The following is a 19,445-nucleotide window of genomic DNA, read 5'->3' on the forward strand; positions in this document are numbered from 1 at the left end:
GTAAAAGAAGCGATACGACCACAAATAATAAATTCATTTGCACACACAGAATGGGCTTATCCATCAAAGAACTAATATGAGCCCTTCTTTTGATAGTGACTTAAGTCCACTGAAAAAAAAATATCTAGTACTAATGCAGTAATGCCAAAATGAGTGTTAAGAAAATTTCAAAACAAGTGGATTTAAAGCACCTTCACATAAGCAGTTTTTCATATACATAGATGCGTTTACCTTAATCGTATGCATTATGAGTAGATTGCACATATTTTTATGGTGAACGGTAAATTGAGCGACACTGGTGCTATCTGACATGAAAAAGTAGCCAACTTGCAACTTTTGTTGCAAGTAAAGCATAATAACAAGAATTTGACATTTGCTTTGGCTAAGGGTGCTGCACACTTTGCAAGTGAAATTATTTTTCCCACTCGTTGGTAACGTTTCTAACATTTTCCGCAATTAAAAACTGCAATATTACGACAAAAAATATGTTAGCAAGTATTTTTGTTGTATTGGGAGAATGTTTATAGCAGTGTTTTGGGAAATTTTGTATGAGCAAGGCGAAATAAACTTCAATTGCCAAGTCTGAAGTGCCTTCATATTGTAACGAATTTACTGCAATTCCCCTTATTTGCAATCTTCTGCTAACGTTCGTATCGCTAAACTGTTGAATAAATAACTCCAATATTGAATAATGGAAAAATGGCCTTTATTAGAGTACTTCACAATAACACTTATACTTTGCAACGAATAGCTTGCTTAATAACCAAACTGATTGATAGCTCAAATAAAACTGATCTATTGCCCGACATATAGCGTGCTTAACTAAAAACTGCCCATAGCGCCTCTACCGCTGATGCTTTTATACTCTGTGATTTCCTCGTGGCATCTTCTAGGCGCTTCCAGAATTTACTTAGTTAGTTATAAATTTCTCAGCTACAACTACATATGTATAATTTGTATAGCTTCTCTCATACCCCATGCGCTTGTATGTGTGAGCGACACTTCCCCAATCACAACTGCATACCTTTAGGAGCATTTCAGATAAGATATCTGCATGTGCTTGTGCGTTGCTCTCAGCTGCGTGTACCTACATATGTGTAGACATAATGATTGATTCGTTTATGTAGATACATAATGATTGATCTATGGATGTGCATGCAAGGCGCTGCTTAGCATCGGCTTAGAGATGGCAGCACCTAGAGTTGGGTCGTTTCGTTCTGAACTTGTTCAATTGACCGGGTCTCTCAACTGAACAAGTGAACTAGATCTTCGATTTCGGTTCTTTTTGTTCTTTTAGTTCATTTGTTCTTTTAGTTCGTTTTATCTAATGTTATTCTTTCTCTCTTCTCGTTCGCGAACATTAGCCGTGTTTTTTAACACGCGTATATCCGTTTACGCTTAAACTTTATATTGACTGCTAAGAGACAAACTATAAATACACCTCTGAAATTGCTGCGCATAAATTTTGTCCTACTAAATTTCAATACGCATTATACTCAGATGTAACTGAAATATGTGTCTTTGTAATTCTATGTATTATATGTGTGTCCACAATTCATCGCAACTGATTCAGCTATATGTTATACCCTATGGCCATCAGAGCGTTGCGTCTCCGCTTTTCGGTACACCCTGTTGCTGTAGCTAGTTGTTTTACCACAGCCGCTAGATGGGTCTCCTAAGCATTATCTTAGCGAAGATAGGCGTTTTTTAACACGCGCAAACGAAACGTATACGCGCGTGTTAAAAAACACGGCTATTGTAAATTCATACATACATACACAGAAATTCACAGTGAGCACGAATGTCGATGATGCCACTTACACTAAAGATATGTGTGGTCATCTTTGTGTGTGGCACTGCTACAACAATATATGTATGGATTATTTTTGAAAAACATGCTTTGTAAGAAACTAATTATTACATTTATTAAACTTGAAAAGTTCATATTTACAATTTGTGTCTGTACTCTTTCAATTTCCTGGATCTTCCGAAATTTTTAACTTTTTTTGAAGTTAATTATACATATATATTAACTTATTTATTCATTACTCATTTAAATATACCTACACAAAGCATTGCTGCATACACACCCCCATCTATACTTGTTGGCTTTTTTCGCGGGTGCGAGAAGCAGTGATCAAATTTGCTTGAAAAAAAAGAACAGATGAACAAAAAGAACAACTTGTTCGTTCATCAGAAAAAGAACTAAAGATTCGAATCTCTGAAATGAACGAAAAAGCACAACTCTAGCAGCACCCCTTAGTTTTGCTAATATTCGTAACAATATTTATAAGCGCAACATCTTGGTTGATTGTGGCGTTTTACTGAAATGCATAAGCTTGTGTTAAAGGCATCTAAATGAAAAATTTCATTGTGCCGCGGCCTTTATGCCACTATAAAACCCACGGCTTATAAGTATGTATGTAAATGTACCACATTAGCGGGGTCTTATTGAGACTTTCGCTTAGTGCTTAGAGGTGAGCACGATGTGAACAAAGGAAGAAAGACATTTTATTTTTATAGCAAACAAGTAAGGAAGTATAAGTTCAGGTGAAACCGAACATTACACACCCAGCTGTACACTTGAAATGCTGTTGATGTTTGTTTTGTGTGCTTAGTAGTGTTACAAGGCTGCGCAATAATACATATACAATATGGTTTTATTCTGAACTAATTTTTCTTCGAGTTTTGGCTCTCGAGACATAGAAAATTGCTTAGTCATAAAAGGGACGGTGCCACGCCAATTTTTTTTTTTTTAATTAGAAGTTTTTCCTATTTATTGTTATAAATCCACTTGGGAAATGAAATACCATTGATATAAAGCTCCTTTTTGCAAAGATTTTGCTCATTTTATTCGTCCACGACCCTTTTAAAAATCTTTTATATAAAAGTGAGCGTGGTCCTTAACTGATTTTATTAACTTTTCTTCAAAGCATTTCTTATAGTAAAGGCAACCTCTCTGCCGAATTTTGTTACGATAGAATTAACGATTTTTGATTTATGATTAATATTTGTAAAATTTATTTTATCACAAGTGGGCGGTGTCACGCCCATTTAAAAAAAATGTTTATCAAGAGTCTCAATATCAGTCCACACGTCAAATTTCAACATTCTAGGTATATTATTTACTAAATAATCAGGTTTTTTGTGTTTTCCAAAATGTTATATATATAAAAAGTAGGCGTGGTTATCATCTAATTTCGCTCATTTTCAATACCAAATTATTTTGGGTCCAGGTAAGCTCGTGTACCAAATTTGGTATCTCAATTTTTACTCAAGTTATCGTGTTAACGGACAGACGGACGGACGGAAGGACGGACATGGCTCAATCAAGTTTTTTTTCGACGCTGATGATTTTGATATATGGAAGTCTTTATCTATCTCGATTCTTTTATACCTGTACAACCAACCGTTATCCAATCAAAGTTATAATACCCTGTGTACAAGTACAGCTGGGTATAAAAACTTGTAAACAACCTCGTACGTGAACAAAGAGCAATAGACAATTTATTTCATTGTGGATAAGACAAGTGTGATAACTTCTGCATATACGTCAAAATTACAAATAGAACCGATCACCTGATTTTTAATTGACTATCTCGGGCTCATTCTATATCTCTTTCTATCAACCGCTGAAGATAGCCGGCCTTATGCGCCGCCACATTGAACAACCTGTCAAAACGCTGCCAAAACGCTAAAAAGTAGCCGTCTTGAACATCCTGTCAGGCAGTTGGAGGATTATCACACTTGTTTTATCCACAATGATTTAATTATCGCACGATGCACAGTATATAAAAAGCCCATAAGTAAATATTGCTTAAGGCACTGCCACAAACTGAACGACATACAGTTTAAATATCGTAAATTGCTCATATAGGGTATCATTTGCGGTATTTGGCCCGCTGGGTATAAGCAAAACCATTTGATAATGAAAAAGAAGAATATGCATAAATATGTTTGGATGTAAGAATATAAATAAAAGTAAAATAAACGGCTATGACTAATCGACGCCGGCGTCAACGTGAAGGGGCTATGAAATGTTTGTGCGAAATGTATTAAGAGATATGAAGTAGTACGCAATAGTTTACATAGATTTCGAAATTTTACAATGTTTCCATATATTTAACCTTTCAGAACGAGGCTCGCTTTTTCTTTGAACCGACGACTACGTGATTATCTCTTGATAGTATCGAAGACTGCGGCTGAATTCAGAAATGTTGCTACTATTTTTTAAGATATATATTCAAGCTTACAAGTTTTTGCCAAATTAACCCGTTTATGATGCTATGTAAATGCGAAGCGCATATATGTATGTATAAATAATGTTATAGACGTGAAGACGTGGATAGAAGCGCGGGTTACAAAATTTCTAAGATCATGTAGGTACAAATGCTACGATATTAGACTAAACTTGCTCATATCCCTAAATAGAGAAGATTTAAGGCTATTGATGAGCATACTAATTGGACACAGTATGTGACGCCCATTCTTATAAATTCGGCCTGGTCAGTAACAGCAGATGCAGAAGGTGTATGTGAAGGAAGAAACGGCTGAGCACGTTCTGTGTTCGTATCGCGCATGCTGGGTCAAGGCAGAGTTGCCAGATCTCGAGGCAGCAATTAAGCTAGGCCCTAGACAACTTCTAGTATTTGCCAAGAAGATGCAGTTATTTTATAACATATGTAAGTGCTGGTACCTGGAGGCTTTCCGTTTGGTCGTTAAACAACACATTCAGTGTATGTGAGGTCTTTATTGACCGACCAGTTCAACCTAACCTAACCTTTATATAAATGGACCTAGGCAGCGAAAGTTTGCATTTATAAAAACAAGTCATACATGAACTTTGGAATTTTGCCACCACCTAGCGACAATAGTTTCAGGTGGGGTGGTATAAAATCGACTTCATATGGACATGAGATCAATTAACCTTATGACTACTTCAAATGGTCATAAGATAAATCCACAGTTATTAACATTTTAATACACGTAGGTGCTAACAAAATAACTGACATTATGACCACTTGAGCAGACAGGAGTTGGCTTTATGAATATTTGGGAAAAACAGTATGGTGATAATGTCAATATCGTTAACATTGCAACCATTTGAAATATGATGTTATGACCATTTGAAGTGGTCATAAGGTCAAATATGTTCAAAACCTCCCATTTCTAGCTGGACGAAAAGTATTTTAAAATTTGATCGAGATTTTATGAGTTCTGAACGAATCCATGCGACATCTAGCAGATTTTTTCCCTGATGCTCAGTCGCTTTGTTCCGAAATAAGATTTTATTTTCAGCTCCCAATCTCCTCAACAAATTGCTCAAAGATCGATTTTGAAATGCTAAATTTAGTTCGAATTTTCTGAAAATTTCGTTAGGTGCACTACCCCGTAGAATTTTGTCTGTACCAGGCTCTAAGTTTCAAGTATCCAGCTAATTATAAAGTTAATGAATGAACTTGTGACAAGACTTCATCGGTTTTGAAGAAATTTAAAACAACGACAATCGACCCGTCTGCAACCTATTTGAGTTTTTATCCGACACCTATGTATGTACAATTACTGGCGTATGCTAATGATATTGATATCATCGGCCTGAAAACCCGCACCGTAAATTCTGGTACTCCAAACTGGAAAAAGAAGCGAAAAAGATGGGTTTGATGGTTAATGAGGACAAAACGAAGTACCTGATATCATAGAGCAAAGAACAGCGCACTTGCGCCTTGGCAACCACGCTACTGCTGGCAGCCATAATTTCGAAATAATAAAAGACTTCGTTTATTTGGGAGCCACATTAACACAAACAACAAAATCAACTCTAAAATCCAGCGAGGAATCACTCTTGTCAATAAATGCTACTTTGGACTAGGTAGGCAATTGAAAAGTACAGTCCTCTCTCGGCAAACGAAAATCATGCTCTACAAGTCACTTATCGTACCCGCCCTGCTTTGTGGTGCAGAAGCATGGACCATGTGAACATCAGGTGAAGCGGATTTAGGAGTGCTGGAGAGAAAAGTTTTTCGAAAGATTTACGGACATCTACGCGTTGGCGATAGCGAGTACCGAAGAAAATTTAATGATGAGCTGTACGAGCTTTACGCAGACATCAACATGGTTCAGCGAATTAAAACGCAGCGGCAGGGCATGTTATGCGAATGAAAGGTGGCACTCCGGCTAGGAAAATATTTTTATCGGAACCCGCCTATGGAAACAGAAAAAGAGGGCGGCCCCTACTTAGCTGGAAGGACCAGGTGGAAAACGATTTAAACTCCCTTGGTGTGACCAATTGGCGCCAGTTGGCACAGCGAAAAAGCCAATTAAGTAAGTAAGTAATGGTCCCAGTTTCAAATATCTAGCTGTCTTTGAAAATAGCTCCAGGTTCACAGGAATTTTCATTATATCCCGATTCGTGTGCCACCTATCGAAATTTTCTAACATTACGATGCATTATCACCACGTTCTGGACAATGTACTAAGTTTCAAGATTTTAGCTCAATGGGAAGTTACTTCAAAATCGGTTGGAAGAATCCGCTGTTTTGTATGGAACATGGGCGGACACACAAGATAATGGCCTAATAAAAAGGTAGGAAAAAGAATTTTGTCGCTATTTATTATCATATACCGTTACATAGTAAAGTATTTGTTACATAATAACTTGATTGTTTCAAGAAGACAATTTCGGGGCTGAGACATTGGGCCTTATAGAAGCGAGCATTTGCTCAGACTCAAGGTTTTGTGTAAAATGTGGCCTGTTTGTTTTTGCTATACAAACAAAATAACATCCTTCTGCTCACAAACTCGAGTCTGAACAAAAGCTTGATTTTTACGCAAAAAGTTAATTGATTTTGAATGAAGTGAAAATCAAGACCATAAATCTTACGAAGAACTTTGCTCTCGAACAATTTCATCTCCACTGTACATCGTTCATGGTCCCGATCCATACATCAGAGTAGGTATGATAGGAGACTTATGTTGTTGTTGTTGTTGTAGCAATGCTTCGCCCCACCTAACAGCCGCGACCGATCACAAATTGTCATCAATATCCTCTAACGGGAGTCCAAGGAAACTTGCCGTTTCAACAGGGGGGGACCATAAGGAAAGGGGTGTTAGAGGCGTTGGTTCCACATTACAATTAAAGAGATGGTTGGTGTCATGTGGGGACACATTGCAAGCGGGGCATACATTTTGTATGTCGGGGTTGATTCTGGATAGGTAAGAGTTGAACCTGTTACAGTATCCAGAACGAAGTTGAACAAGAGTGGCACGCGTTTCCCTGGGGAGTATGCGTTCCTCTTCCGCGAGTTTTGGATACTTTTCTTTAAGTACTGGATTCACCGGGCAATTCCCGGCATAAAGGTCCGACGCCTGTTTATGGAGTTCACCAAGGACCTGCTTGTGTTTTTTCGCTTCATACGGCTGGGTCCTCAGGTGCCATATTTCCTCAAAATGCTTACGGAGATGACTCCTTAAGCCCCTAGGCGGTGCTGGTTTATCAATCAGATGTCTGTTGTGATGCTCAGGTTTCTGGGTATTCAACAGGAACTGTTTGGTCAGCATCTCATTTCTCTCCCTGATGGGGAGTATTCTCGCCTCATTATGCAGATGGTGTTCTGGGGACATAAGAAGACAGCCCGTGGCGATTCTGAGAGCAGTATTTTGGCAGGCCTGTAGTTTCTTCCAGTGGGTAATTTTTAGGCTTGGCGACCATATGGGTGACGCGTAGCACGTAATCGGCTGGTTAATTGCTTTGTATGTAGCCATGAGCGTTTGTTTCTCTTTTCCCCAGGTACTGCCAGCGAGGGATTTGAGGATTTTGTTACCGCTCTGAATTCTCGGAACAATTGCGGCTGCGTGCTCACCAAAATGTAGATCCTGATCAAACGCCACACCCAAGATTTTGGGGTGTAGGACAGTCGGTAGCGTAGTGCCATCGACGTGGATGTTCAAAATGGTCGACATTTGGGACGTCCATGTTGTAAATAAGGTCGCCGAAGATTTAGTCGGTGATAATGCCGCCAGGTTTCGCGAGGCGAAAAAACTGGAGAGATCAGGGAGGTAGCCGTTTATTTTATTGCATAGCGCATCGATCTTTGGGCCTGGGCCTGTGGCCATTATTGTGCAGTCATCGGCGTAGGAAACGATTGTGACTCCTTCCGGTGCTGAAGGTAGCTTAGATATGTAGAAATTAAACAAAAGTGGGGATAGGACACCACCCTGTGGCACCCCTTGTTTAATTCCCTTGGTTTTTATGTTTCGTTTCTAAATTGCACCGATGCCTGCCGACCACCCAGATAATTTGCGGTCCACCTTTTAAGACATGGGGAAAGGGTAGACCCTTCCAGGTCTTGCAGTAACGAGCCATGGTTGACCGTATCAAAAGCTTTTGATAGGTCTAGCGCTACGAGTACTGTTCTATGGTGGGGGTATTAATTTAAACCGCAATTTATCTGGGCGCTAATGGCATTTAGCGCGGTGGTAGTGCTATGGAGTTTTCTGAAGCCATGCTGATGAGAGGCTAGCTGCAAATTTGCCTGGAAATAACGGAGCAAAATGGCTTCAAGCGTATTTGCTACTGGCGATAGGAGAGATATCGGACGATACGACTCACCTATGTTAGCTGGTTTCCCAGGCTTTAGTAGCGGGACCACCTTGGCCATTTTCCATTTCTCGGGTATGACAAAGGTGGAAAGAGACAGGTTGAAGACATACGCTAAATATTTGAAACCCTCTTTCCCTAGGCTTTTAAGCATCGGCATGGCTATGCCGTCTGGGCCCACTGCTTTGGATGGTTTAGCGCGACCAATGGCGTCCTCAACCTCTTTACCGGTGATGGTGATTGGTGACGCGCTGAATTTGTGTTTATGTGCGTGTCTATTGGCTCTCCGTCTATCTTTGTCGACCGTAGGATGCATTATATATTGTCGGCAGAAAGCGCTCGCGCATTTTTTCGCATCCGACAGCACTTTGTCGCCAAAGGCGATGGAAACTTTGTCTTTGTGCTTAGTCGGATTCGATAGGGACTTTACGGTGGACCAAAGTTTACCCACACCGGTAGAGAGGTTACAACCTCTTAGGTGCTCCTCCCATTTCGCCCGCTTGTGTTCGTCCACAAGCAATCTGATGCGTTGGTTTATATCACTTATTTGAGGGTTGCCTGGATCAAGCTGTCTTATAAGGTCACGTTCTCTCGCTAAGTTTGCGGCCTCCGCCGGGAAGTGGAGCCGGATTTCGGGAAGTGGAGCCGGATTTCGGGAATTCTCCCGGCGGGAATGAAACGTGCCGAAGCGGATTCAATGACCTTACGGATGGCACGCTCCCCTTGGCGGGCATCAGTCGGGATAGGGAGGGCAGCAAAGCGGTTGTCTGTAAAAGATTTATATTATATTCTTTTTCCGTAGCGATGAAGTCGGCGGTACGCTCGAGCGAAATAAGTATGGGCAGGTGGTCGGATGCCAATGTTACCATCGGCTGCCAGTTGACGCAGTTTACGAGTTCTCCGCTCACGATTGAGATATCTGGCGAACTGTGACAGCTTCCTACCATACGTGTGGGGGCGTCTCCGTTTATTGTGCAGAACGTCGTTTCTTCTATTTGATCCGCCAACATCTCACCCCTACTGTCCGCCCGCAAGTTTGAATGCCATAGACCGTGATGGGCATTGAAATCGCCCAAGATAATGCGATTGTTGCCAGTGAGTAAGGCTCTGATATTAGGGCGGTATCCACTGGGGCAACAGGTGGCAGGAGGGATGTAGATGTTGATGATTTCTAGGTTTGCATCGCCTGACCGGACAGATAGGCCTTGACGTTCTAAGACATTGTCCCTGGGGTCGATGTCAGGATCAAATATATAATATTGCACAGAGTGGTGTATGATAAACGCGAGGCCGCCTCCTTTTCCGCTCTCTCGATCTTTTCTGTTGACATTATACCCAGAGCAGGTCTGCAATGCAGATCCCGCTGTGAGTTTAGTCTCTTGAATCGCAGCAATGCGGATGTTGTGCCGCTTCATGAAATCGACTATCTCCGTAATCTTCCCAGTTAGTCCATTACAGTTTAACTGCAGAATTCTGAAGTGCATAAGGGGAGACGCCGCCACTCTGGGGGTAAGTGACGGGTGACTACGCCTGGGTTGTGGAAGGCCAGGACGCAATTGCTGTTGTGGCCCTGGGACTGGGCGTCCTTGGGCAAGCATTGGGGTACCCGGATGATTTGGGTTTGCGACCTGGCAACATGGCGCGGTGAAACCCGCCGTGGGGTTGCCGTCGCGGAGACCAGAACATCTAGGAAAGTGGCACCACCCAATGCAGGAGCTGCATTGGGCGGATATCGCAAACCTATATATTCTGTGCTGGCAAGCGGTGCAAACCGAGGTAGGGAATAAGAGTCTGTTTCCCTGACCTGCCCGATTGCTGCCGGAAAAGAGGGGGGAGAAGACGGGGGCAGGGGCTGATGCTCAGCATTGCTACCGACTATACTACGAAGGTAGTAGTTATGAGTGGTAGCAGCTGTTTGAGTTGTTGGCGCCGTGGGGCGCGAGCACCAGCGGGTACTTGTTGTGGCTTGCTGAGTAGCGGGGCTGCTGGGAGGTAGTGGGGGGGGGGGGGGGGGGCGCGCTTAGGCGTAGACTACGGGACGCCTTTGGGCGTGAACAGCAAGGAGCCACAAAAGATTTATAAAAGTTACGTGGACGACGGGGGGTTTGGGATCAAGCCCAGAACAACCTGTCCGCAACCATCCCTTGCACGAGACACACTGAACAGAGTATGACCGTCCTAAAAAGATTCTTTTCCGGCAGATGCAGCAAAACCATTTCCCAGGACCGGGGTCAGGAGACGGACCCGGATTGGATTCGATGCCTTCCCGGAGTAAGAGAATATGGAGCAGTCCTGCTGCAAGGAGCTGCTGGGAGGATGGCAATTTGTGGGAGGGACGCAACAAATTAAATGGGGTGACACTGAAATGACAGTCCTTGGTCGGGAAAAATACCGAGTCGCTCCGGTACATAGAACCGACTGCCTTGGGAAGCGACTGCCTTGGGAAGGAGACTTATGTCCTATCCTCCGGCCCAGAAAATATAGTAAACAATTACGGAGGGTATCAGATACATGCGTTATATTTGGAAATGGGATTGTAGTCGAGTTTAAGGCACAATGAGAATAGTTGTATTTTTACTTGAATTTTTTAAGGGCGAGAAACGAAGATATTTCGGTAGGTTATCCAGTTTGATTCTAATATGAATATATTTTGGACATTTGTTATTGTTTTAGGACAGTGTAGGGACTACCCTGCCTACATTTTCGTGCTACAAGCTTAATGACTACTTCCGAACTGATGCTAATCAGATGTAGAGCGCGGCAATTGGTAGCCACACTTGTACCACAGCGCTAAAGTCTAAAGCCCCCGTTACTGATACTTAGCATAGACTTGACTTGACTTGGCGTAAACTTGGCAACTTAGCCACGATTATAATCCACTTGGCGCATAAAATCTGGCATCATAATCAGCGTTGAAATTTATTTTTAAATAAATGTCAATTTGTATGACAAAATGTCAAAATGAAATGGAATCAAACAAATGGCATCTCAAAATGTAAACGTCACTTAGAACTTACATAGAAAATCAAAATTCAACAGACTTCTAAGTCAAGTTAAGTTTTGAGTAATCAGTAACATGCAATGTTCATTTAACAGAACTGTAAGTGACAGTTCGCAAGCCAAGTCAAGTCTATGCTAAGTATCAGTAATGGAGCCTTAAGTATATGTATATATGCATTTAAATCAGTGGTGCACTCGAGAGCTTCGGAAAACTATTCGGCTTTCGCCTGCATGTCGTGTGAGCGCAGCAACAGCGATTCAGTAAAGCAAGCATTTAATCAGTTTTAACTTGTACTTCAAGCAGTAATCATCTCATGTGTGATTTCTATTTTCAAACATTCTGTATGTAAACACATACTACTACAAAAAAAGTTTCGTTTATATTTGATGCTCTGCCGGCGTTGTGCACCACTGATTTAAATTAATCAAAGGCTGCGACTATTTCAGAACCACATACGACTGAACCAGTGAAGAACGTGTTGCAAAGGTCTACTGTCCCCTTCTAAATTTCATAGGACATTACAATGTTAAAAGTGTCAGCTGATAGAACCACGAGTCGACAAAATTTGTCTTAGTAGCATCTCTTAATACGAGAGTTCTAGGCTAGTTGGTAAGTAGTGCGATTCGCTGCAGGGGCGTCTACTTGAAATCATATTTAACGATGCATAATTATAATTTTTCAGTATTTCTATGAAAAACACATGATCATTGTAAAACTCTCTATACTAGAATATTTTTATGAACAAAACACAAACCTGCAAACAATTGTATGTATGTATGTATGTACTTATGTGGGAAATTCTCGAGCGTAAATAAAATTATTAAAAAAGACAACAAAATACAAAATAAACTTGTGAATTTCGCTCTCTGGCGAGCTCCAAGCCCAAAGGCTAGTAAATAAACAAACAACCAGCTGGCAAAGCAAATCAAGCTGAGACGAAACGGGTGGGCGGCTGAACTCGAGGCATCCAAGTCAATTTAGGCGATGTAGCGATGAGGTAATACGCGCTGGTTTTTATCCAATAAATGTGAGGCGTCGGTGGGCAGCTAACAGATGTAGAATGTGGTTTGAATATGGTTAATGCATTTTTGACTTGATTTCAATTTTAGTACTTACCCATTTTTATACTTTCTTTTGTTTTTGGAATTTACTACACAAGTAAATTACGGAGACTGAAAGTCCATATGTATTCATGTTAATGCAATTACACTGGATCACAAATTCCAATTTTTTCTGCACCAGAGACGCCATTATGAAATTCCTATGTAAAATCACCCCCTGATTTCGAAAATCAAGGTTATTTTTAATTATATGGTAACGTTTTTGAGATATTTATGAATTACCGTTATTTCAAAAGAAAAAAAAAATATTGGGTCCACTTAATCATATATATTTCAAGAACGAATAGGGCAATTCCAAAACGGTTTGCAGTTTTTAAAAGGTAATAAATTCAAAGATAACGAACAATCATTACGGATTTTTTCCATTTTTTTTTTTGTAAAAATATAAAAAAAATTTGTACTTTGCGAGGAATGATCTCGAAAACTTTTTATTACAAAAAAAATAAGCTTTCATTCAACAAAATCGATGGACTAATGCAAAAGTTATAAGCATTCAAGTAAATATATCCATTTAATACTTACGTACCCTACTGGTACATATGTGTTAGTATTTGCTATAAATATTACCTTTTAAAAACTTCAAACCGTTTTGGAATTTCTCAATTCGTTCTTGAGATATATATGATTAAGTGGAGCCAATTTTTTTTTTTTTTTTTTGAAATAACGGTAATTTGTAAATATCTCAAAAACGTTACCACAGAATTAAAAAATAACCTTGATTTTCGAAATCAGGACGTGATTTTACATATGAATTTCATAATGGCGTCTCTGGTGCATTTTGGCTGTAAACCAGTGTTATTTGTGTGTTTGTGACAAAATGTAATGACATATAGGTAATTATTGAATTGCGTACATACACTCGTACATATGTATGTATTTTATCACGGTTTTATGGTAAATGGTTTCATAAGTACACTTGCGAGTAAAAAAAAAACAAGAATTATTTTTAAATTTTTTTTGTTTACTTTCCTTAATTTAAAAGAAACGTTTTTTATTTTATAACGGAAACAATGTAAACCAGTTTCGAATACGCTTTCAAAAACAACATGATAGTTTGAGCAGTTTTCGAAAATCTTCGATAACAATTTTTAAGTTTTACTTAAATTTTTAGGAAACGATCTTTTAAAGCTTCATTCAAGAACTTTCGAAACTGCTTCACATACCTTTCGTTATGCAGTTCATTCGATTTTTTTAAACTAGCGAAAAAAATGAACTTATGAACAAACATTTTTAACTGCTAATTTTTTACTCGCAAATGTATAGACGTCCGTGTCCGTGTATGTAACGTACTACATGATTTTAGTGCGTGCGACAGTACATTTAACAAGAATTAATATTTTTTTGAGATAACAGCTCCATTTTTATAATTTGAGTACCAAAATTAAAAAATACTCGGAAATCGACATTAAACATAAGAGGCACAATGCAATTAACACTAAAGTTGATTAAAGTCACATACCACACTTTATTTTAATTTATCGTTGCTTCAAGTTTTTATGTTTTTCTTTATTTATGATTTTTATACTTTTTTTTTTTCAAATACCCATCGTACTTGCGATATTTGCGCAGAACGCCAATATAAATATTTTAAAAATGTATGCACATTAGAGTGCCCCACTAAATAAAAGCTGTGTGTTTTAAACCATCATTATCAAATGATTACAATATCTTAAAAAAATATTTACAAGCCTGGAACTGTGCACTGATTTTTTTAAATATTTTTTAAGTTTCTCCGAAACGAAATTAGGGCTGTTTTCTCATGTGTGGGAGACCACTCTATTTCGGCGGACCTATCTCAGTAAACTTAAGAAATAAAAGCGCTTCGACAGCCTCTTTTTTCAAAAACGTCCTATTTCAGCATAAACGTGTGCAGCATATCTAGCTTAGATGTGGTGTTTATGTCGAAGCTTCTAAGATACGACATTTTCAATTAAACTATGATAGAGGACGTTTTCGAACTGGCAGTTGGAAATGTGTGATGTTTCACTCAGCAGTCGATATGTTATGTAGTTTAAGACTGCTATTGACTTCCAAAAAACGTATACAGTTTTCGATAAAACTATTCGTCAAAAGTAATTTTGGTCACACCCCCATTTCTTTGAGAGATTGAGTCATAAGCAAAAAGTCAAATGTAGAAATGGGCTTTAAAGTTCGAAATTGATTTTTCGTAATTTTATTTTACATAAAATAACAAAAAAAAAAACAAAAAAGTAAAAATTAAATAATTTTTCTTCCTCACAGGTATACTTTAAATAAATAATATATAAAAATATATTACGATTCGAATTCGAACTTCGAATATTCGAGGCGATACACGTAAAAATCACTTTTAGCTTTGATTCGATTTCTTCAAAAAGTTTAGTCCAATTATCCAGGTGGGTTTTAAAAAAACCTTTTTAAGAAAAATATTATTATTTAAGAAAGCCAATTTTCGGGTTATTTCAAATATTATCCTTAATCATGCGCAGTTTTTATTGCTGTTGGTTTTATTTTTACTTTTACGGAATTCCTTAAGTATCGCATGTTAATAATTAAAAAAAAAATATGTATTTGCTTTATAAAGAGTGTGGGGCAATCTAATGCTTCCTTATATACATATTTAGGCGTTTTTCAATTACACATTGGCCAAAAAATGGCAAACAAGCATTTTCATATTTATCTCTAACAACAAGCTCACAAATAGAAAAACCAGATTTAACGTGCCAAACACTTGACATATGTTTCTTTACATAAAAACACCGAACAACACATTATAATCGATATTACTTATACGATACATACATGTGTATGTGTGTTTATACATATGTATATACATATGTATATACATATTTATATATATATGTATATATATATGTACATATGACTGAAATATGCAATCATGCGAACTACAAATTTCCAATTGGATTCCGCTTCAGGCCTTCGTACCTTTAGTTCACAATAAAATGATCCTATTTTTCGCAAAAATATGTTTGCATCTATGTTTGTATGTATGTATATTCAACTACTATGTAGCAATTTATATTATTCTATTAATTTTTTTATTTATTTATTGCTTTTAGAACAATATGAAAAGTTTCGAACGTATATTAAACGCGCACCGGCTGCGTGTTGGAACAGCTCACACCGATTCTTTAACTGAACTGAGTGTGTTGAGCAGAAAATTAGTGTCCACCACCAGCCCACTAAAGACAAATCGAGCGCTAGCGTCTAGCCGTACAGAGAGAACAACAAATCGCAAGCAATGAAATATTATTATAAATAAATTTAGTTACTAACTCTTTTAGGAACTCATTGACGTACGGAGGCATTTACTCAGCGCGCTCAGTTGAACTCACGAAAGAGTTGTACAAATAGTGGAAACTCAATTGAAAGAAAGAAATTAAAAACTAAAACATTTTATGACGATCACACCGGCGAAAAGTTGGCGACTGTTGGCGAGATTTCAGTTATGATGATGATGACACTGTTGATGATGAAAAACACTTTGCTGCGCGAGCGTGAATGACTAATTTAGATATTCAATGGCAGATTGAAATTATTTTGCAGTAGTAGCTAGACGGTAGGGTAACAGAAGGAAGTCATGGCACCGATGCGTAGACAACACATATGTACATTTGTAGATATATATATGAATATATTCACGCTTGCTTGTATTACTCATAGAAATTCTTAAAGAAATGCAGCCCTTTGTCTGGGAGTTTATTTTTTTATAAGAAATGTGGCGGGGTATGTGTGCACATCTGCAATAAACTGCAATTGGCATTAATTTATAAGATAGGCCCACAGTTACGTACAGACAAACCTATACATGTCGCACTTAATAAATATGAATTAACTCACCAATTTGTATACAAATCATTTGGAGTTAAACTGCAAGATCTTTCGCAATTCCTGCTTATCAAACAATGAACTTTATATTGACTTCGAAGAACAAGCAAGCGCATTTTATTGTTACTCTTTATTATAAATAAAAAAACTTCAAGATAGTCGAACAAAACAATTTTTATTGTCTGTAACTTGTTAAATGTCATCATTATTTTACTGTTTATATCTATACGATTTATTGAAGTTTGTCCAAGAAAAATTTCTGGTAACTTGATATATTTTATTATACTTTAATATCTTCTGTATTTGCCAAATAATTTGGGCATTATTTTTTGTCGTAGAGGACAACATATGCGGATTTCAATTCACATCTTTAAAATGTTCCGAGGCAAAATTTAGCTTTTTTGGTCTCGGTTGACACTTGTACGAAAACACACCACACAACAGCATATGGGATGCTGATAAAGCAGATCCTGCTTAATTGTTATGAACCTGGACATCCCAGCTGGCAACTGGTTGCTCCACCTTGAGCAAGGGACATAAGCACGTTGATAAAATCCAGTCACATAAAACATTACGGTTCTTATAACATACACCTTCGAAATTTTACTAAATACAAAATATGATAGATTTCGCCCCATACAACAAGTATCAGCCTGTGTCAATTGTAGCAGTAACAATAATCAAGATTTACAAGTGTTGGAAGAACGGAATTTGCAGGGCAGATGAACAATCCGAGTGTTTGCCGACCTACTGCCAAACCCGTTTAGTGCTTCACAAAGTACTTATCACAGAGACTTGAACTTAGTTCCTTCTGTTTGGTAGCCCAGTCGAATTCTCTATTATCGGAGAAAAAGTTTTAAGGCATGTTTTTTTTGTTACATATTGATAAAATTATTGTTTTCCCATGGTGGGCTCCTCCTGATAGTTTATCCGAAGAATTCAATGCGTAATACAATTCTTATAATCATTGCACATGGAAGCTCAGAAAATTTACTATCATAACAGTCAATGGAGCTTACAAAGAGAGTACACGCACAAAGTTACAAAGAAGAATTTTGCTCCAGCATATATGCATACATACATATGTACACAGGATACCATTTGCAAAATAAGCTGCATCATATTGGAAGTAGTTTTTGCAATATTTTATAGAATAGCCCAGCTCTAGCAACCGATTTTGTTCACAATTAGAAGTCTTTAAGCACCACATAGCCACCTACATCACCTTTACCACCATCAATGTCATAGCTTAGTAATGGTAATAGCAATTCCAAACATAAAACGAAAGAGGCCACACAAAGACGACCAATGGCATAGCCAAGCAGCTGAACGAAAATTTCTTATTTGGCATGCAAGAAACACGGAAAACGCTCAAATTTTTGCATTTCCTATTAGAAAATAGCTTAATCTTGTGAAACTTACATGTATTGTTGTAATATAGTATGTTTAAAATCACTAAAAAACCATTAAAAGAACACTTTCAAAATTCACTTCATTGTATAGAATGGAAAAAGCACACAAATACACGCCCATTTACAGCGATTGGTCTAATGTCAAATTGACAGTTGATGGCCTTACCAGCTTTAGCTATTACCCGCATCGCGACATCTGTGTTTTATAACAGCAAATAAACCTAGCGTTCCAATTGACAGTGATCCATAAATAGAAATTTAGCAAGTAAATGCAACAACTATGTATATGGACAAATTTATTGTAAGTAAACGTTTAGAACAGAGGTCGACTGCTAAACGAGTTCAAACAAATCGGGGTCGTTGTCAAAAGACGTTGTGGCTTCAGTAGCAATAACACTGCGTTACAAAAACGAGCTTTAAGGCCCCATTACTCATACTTAGCATAGACTTGACTTGACTTGGCGTTACTTGACAACTTAGCCACGATTATACTCCACTTAGCGCATACAATCTGGCATCATAATCAATAAATGTCAGTTTGTATGACAAAGTGTCAAAATGAAATGGAAACGAACAAATGACATCACAAAATGTAAACGTCACTTGTTGTTGTTGTTGCTTATGTGTCGCGGCTGTTACTGATTACTCAAAACTTAGCAACACTTAAGGGCCCATTACTGATTCTTAGCATAGACTTGACTTGGCGTAAACTTGGTAACTTAGCCACGATTATACTCCACTTGGCGCATACAACACCTGCAAAAATCGTTCGATCATGTGGTCCACTGGAGTACTTACCATTATACTCCACTGTAATGCAGCAATGGACCAAATCATGTTTCTACACGAACATATTGTTAGCCGATCATTGCTCGTTTTTAACGATTGTAATCACTACACGATGTTTATTGGACTGCGGGTACTCCATGGATTACTCTGATGTAATGCGGAACTGGAGTATACGGTCCCGCCCTAGGACATCGCAATGTTAATTGGACCATATTTTTTGTATGAATTGTGGTTAATTTTGGAGTACTCGGCTGGTCCATAGCGAGTACTCCATACATGCATGCATGGAGTACTCGCGATTTTTGCAGGGACCTGGCATCATAATCAGCGTTGAAATTTATTTTTAAATAAATGTCAATTTGTATGACAAAATGTCAAAATGAAATGGAAACAAACAAATGGCATCTCAAAATGTAAAACATCACTTAGAACTTACATAGAAAATCAAAATTCAACAGACTTCTAAGTCAAGTTAAGTGTTGCTAAGTTTTGAGTAATCAGTAACATGCAATGTTCATTTAACAAAACTGTAAGTGACAGTTCTCAAGCCAAGTCAAGTCTATGCTAAGTATCAGTAATGGGCCCTTAAGTGTTGCTAAGTTTTGAGTAATCAGTAACAGCCGCGACACATAAGCCACAACAACAACAACAACACATAAGCAATTTTTTATATAGATGAGTTTAACACATGCTTATGC

At 38.3% G+C, this 19,445-nt stretch overlaps 1 protein-coding gene across 3 annotated transcripts in view; it reads right to left on the minus strand.

Annotated features, from left to right (window-relative positions):
• Positions 1-18,097, minus strand: part of rhea (Talin_middle and talin-RS domain-containing protein rhea) — a 106,521-nt gene extending 88,424 nt beyond the window's left edge. For 2 of the 3 annotated variants that reach the window (XM_067790611.1, XM_067790609.1), the window contains exon 1: positions 17,969-18,097. The gene's annotated coding sequence lies outside the window, so the exon portion shown is untranslated. Of the gene's footprint in view, positions 1-15,643; positions 15,862-17,968 lie in introns of those variants that run through there. The other variant, XM_067790610.1, reaches the window with a different exon arrangement.
• Positions 18,098-19,445: the final 1,348 nt, after the last annotated feature.

This window comes from Eurosta solidaginis, chromosome 5 (assembly GCF_040869045.1).
Source record: "Eurosta solidaginis isolate ZX-2024a chromosome 5, ASM4086904v1, whole genome shotgun sequence".
Lineage (NCBI taxonomy): Eukaryota > Metazoa > Arthropoda > Insecta > Diptera > Tephritidae > Eurosta > Eurosta solidaginis.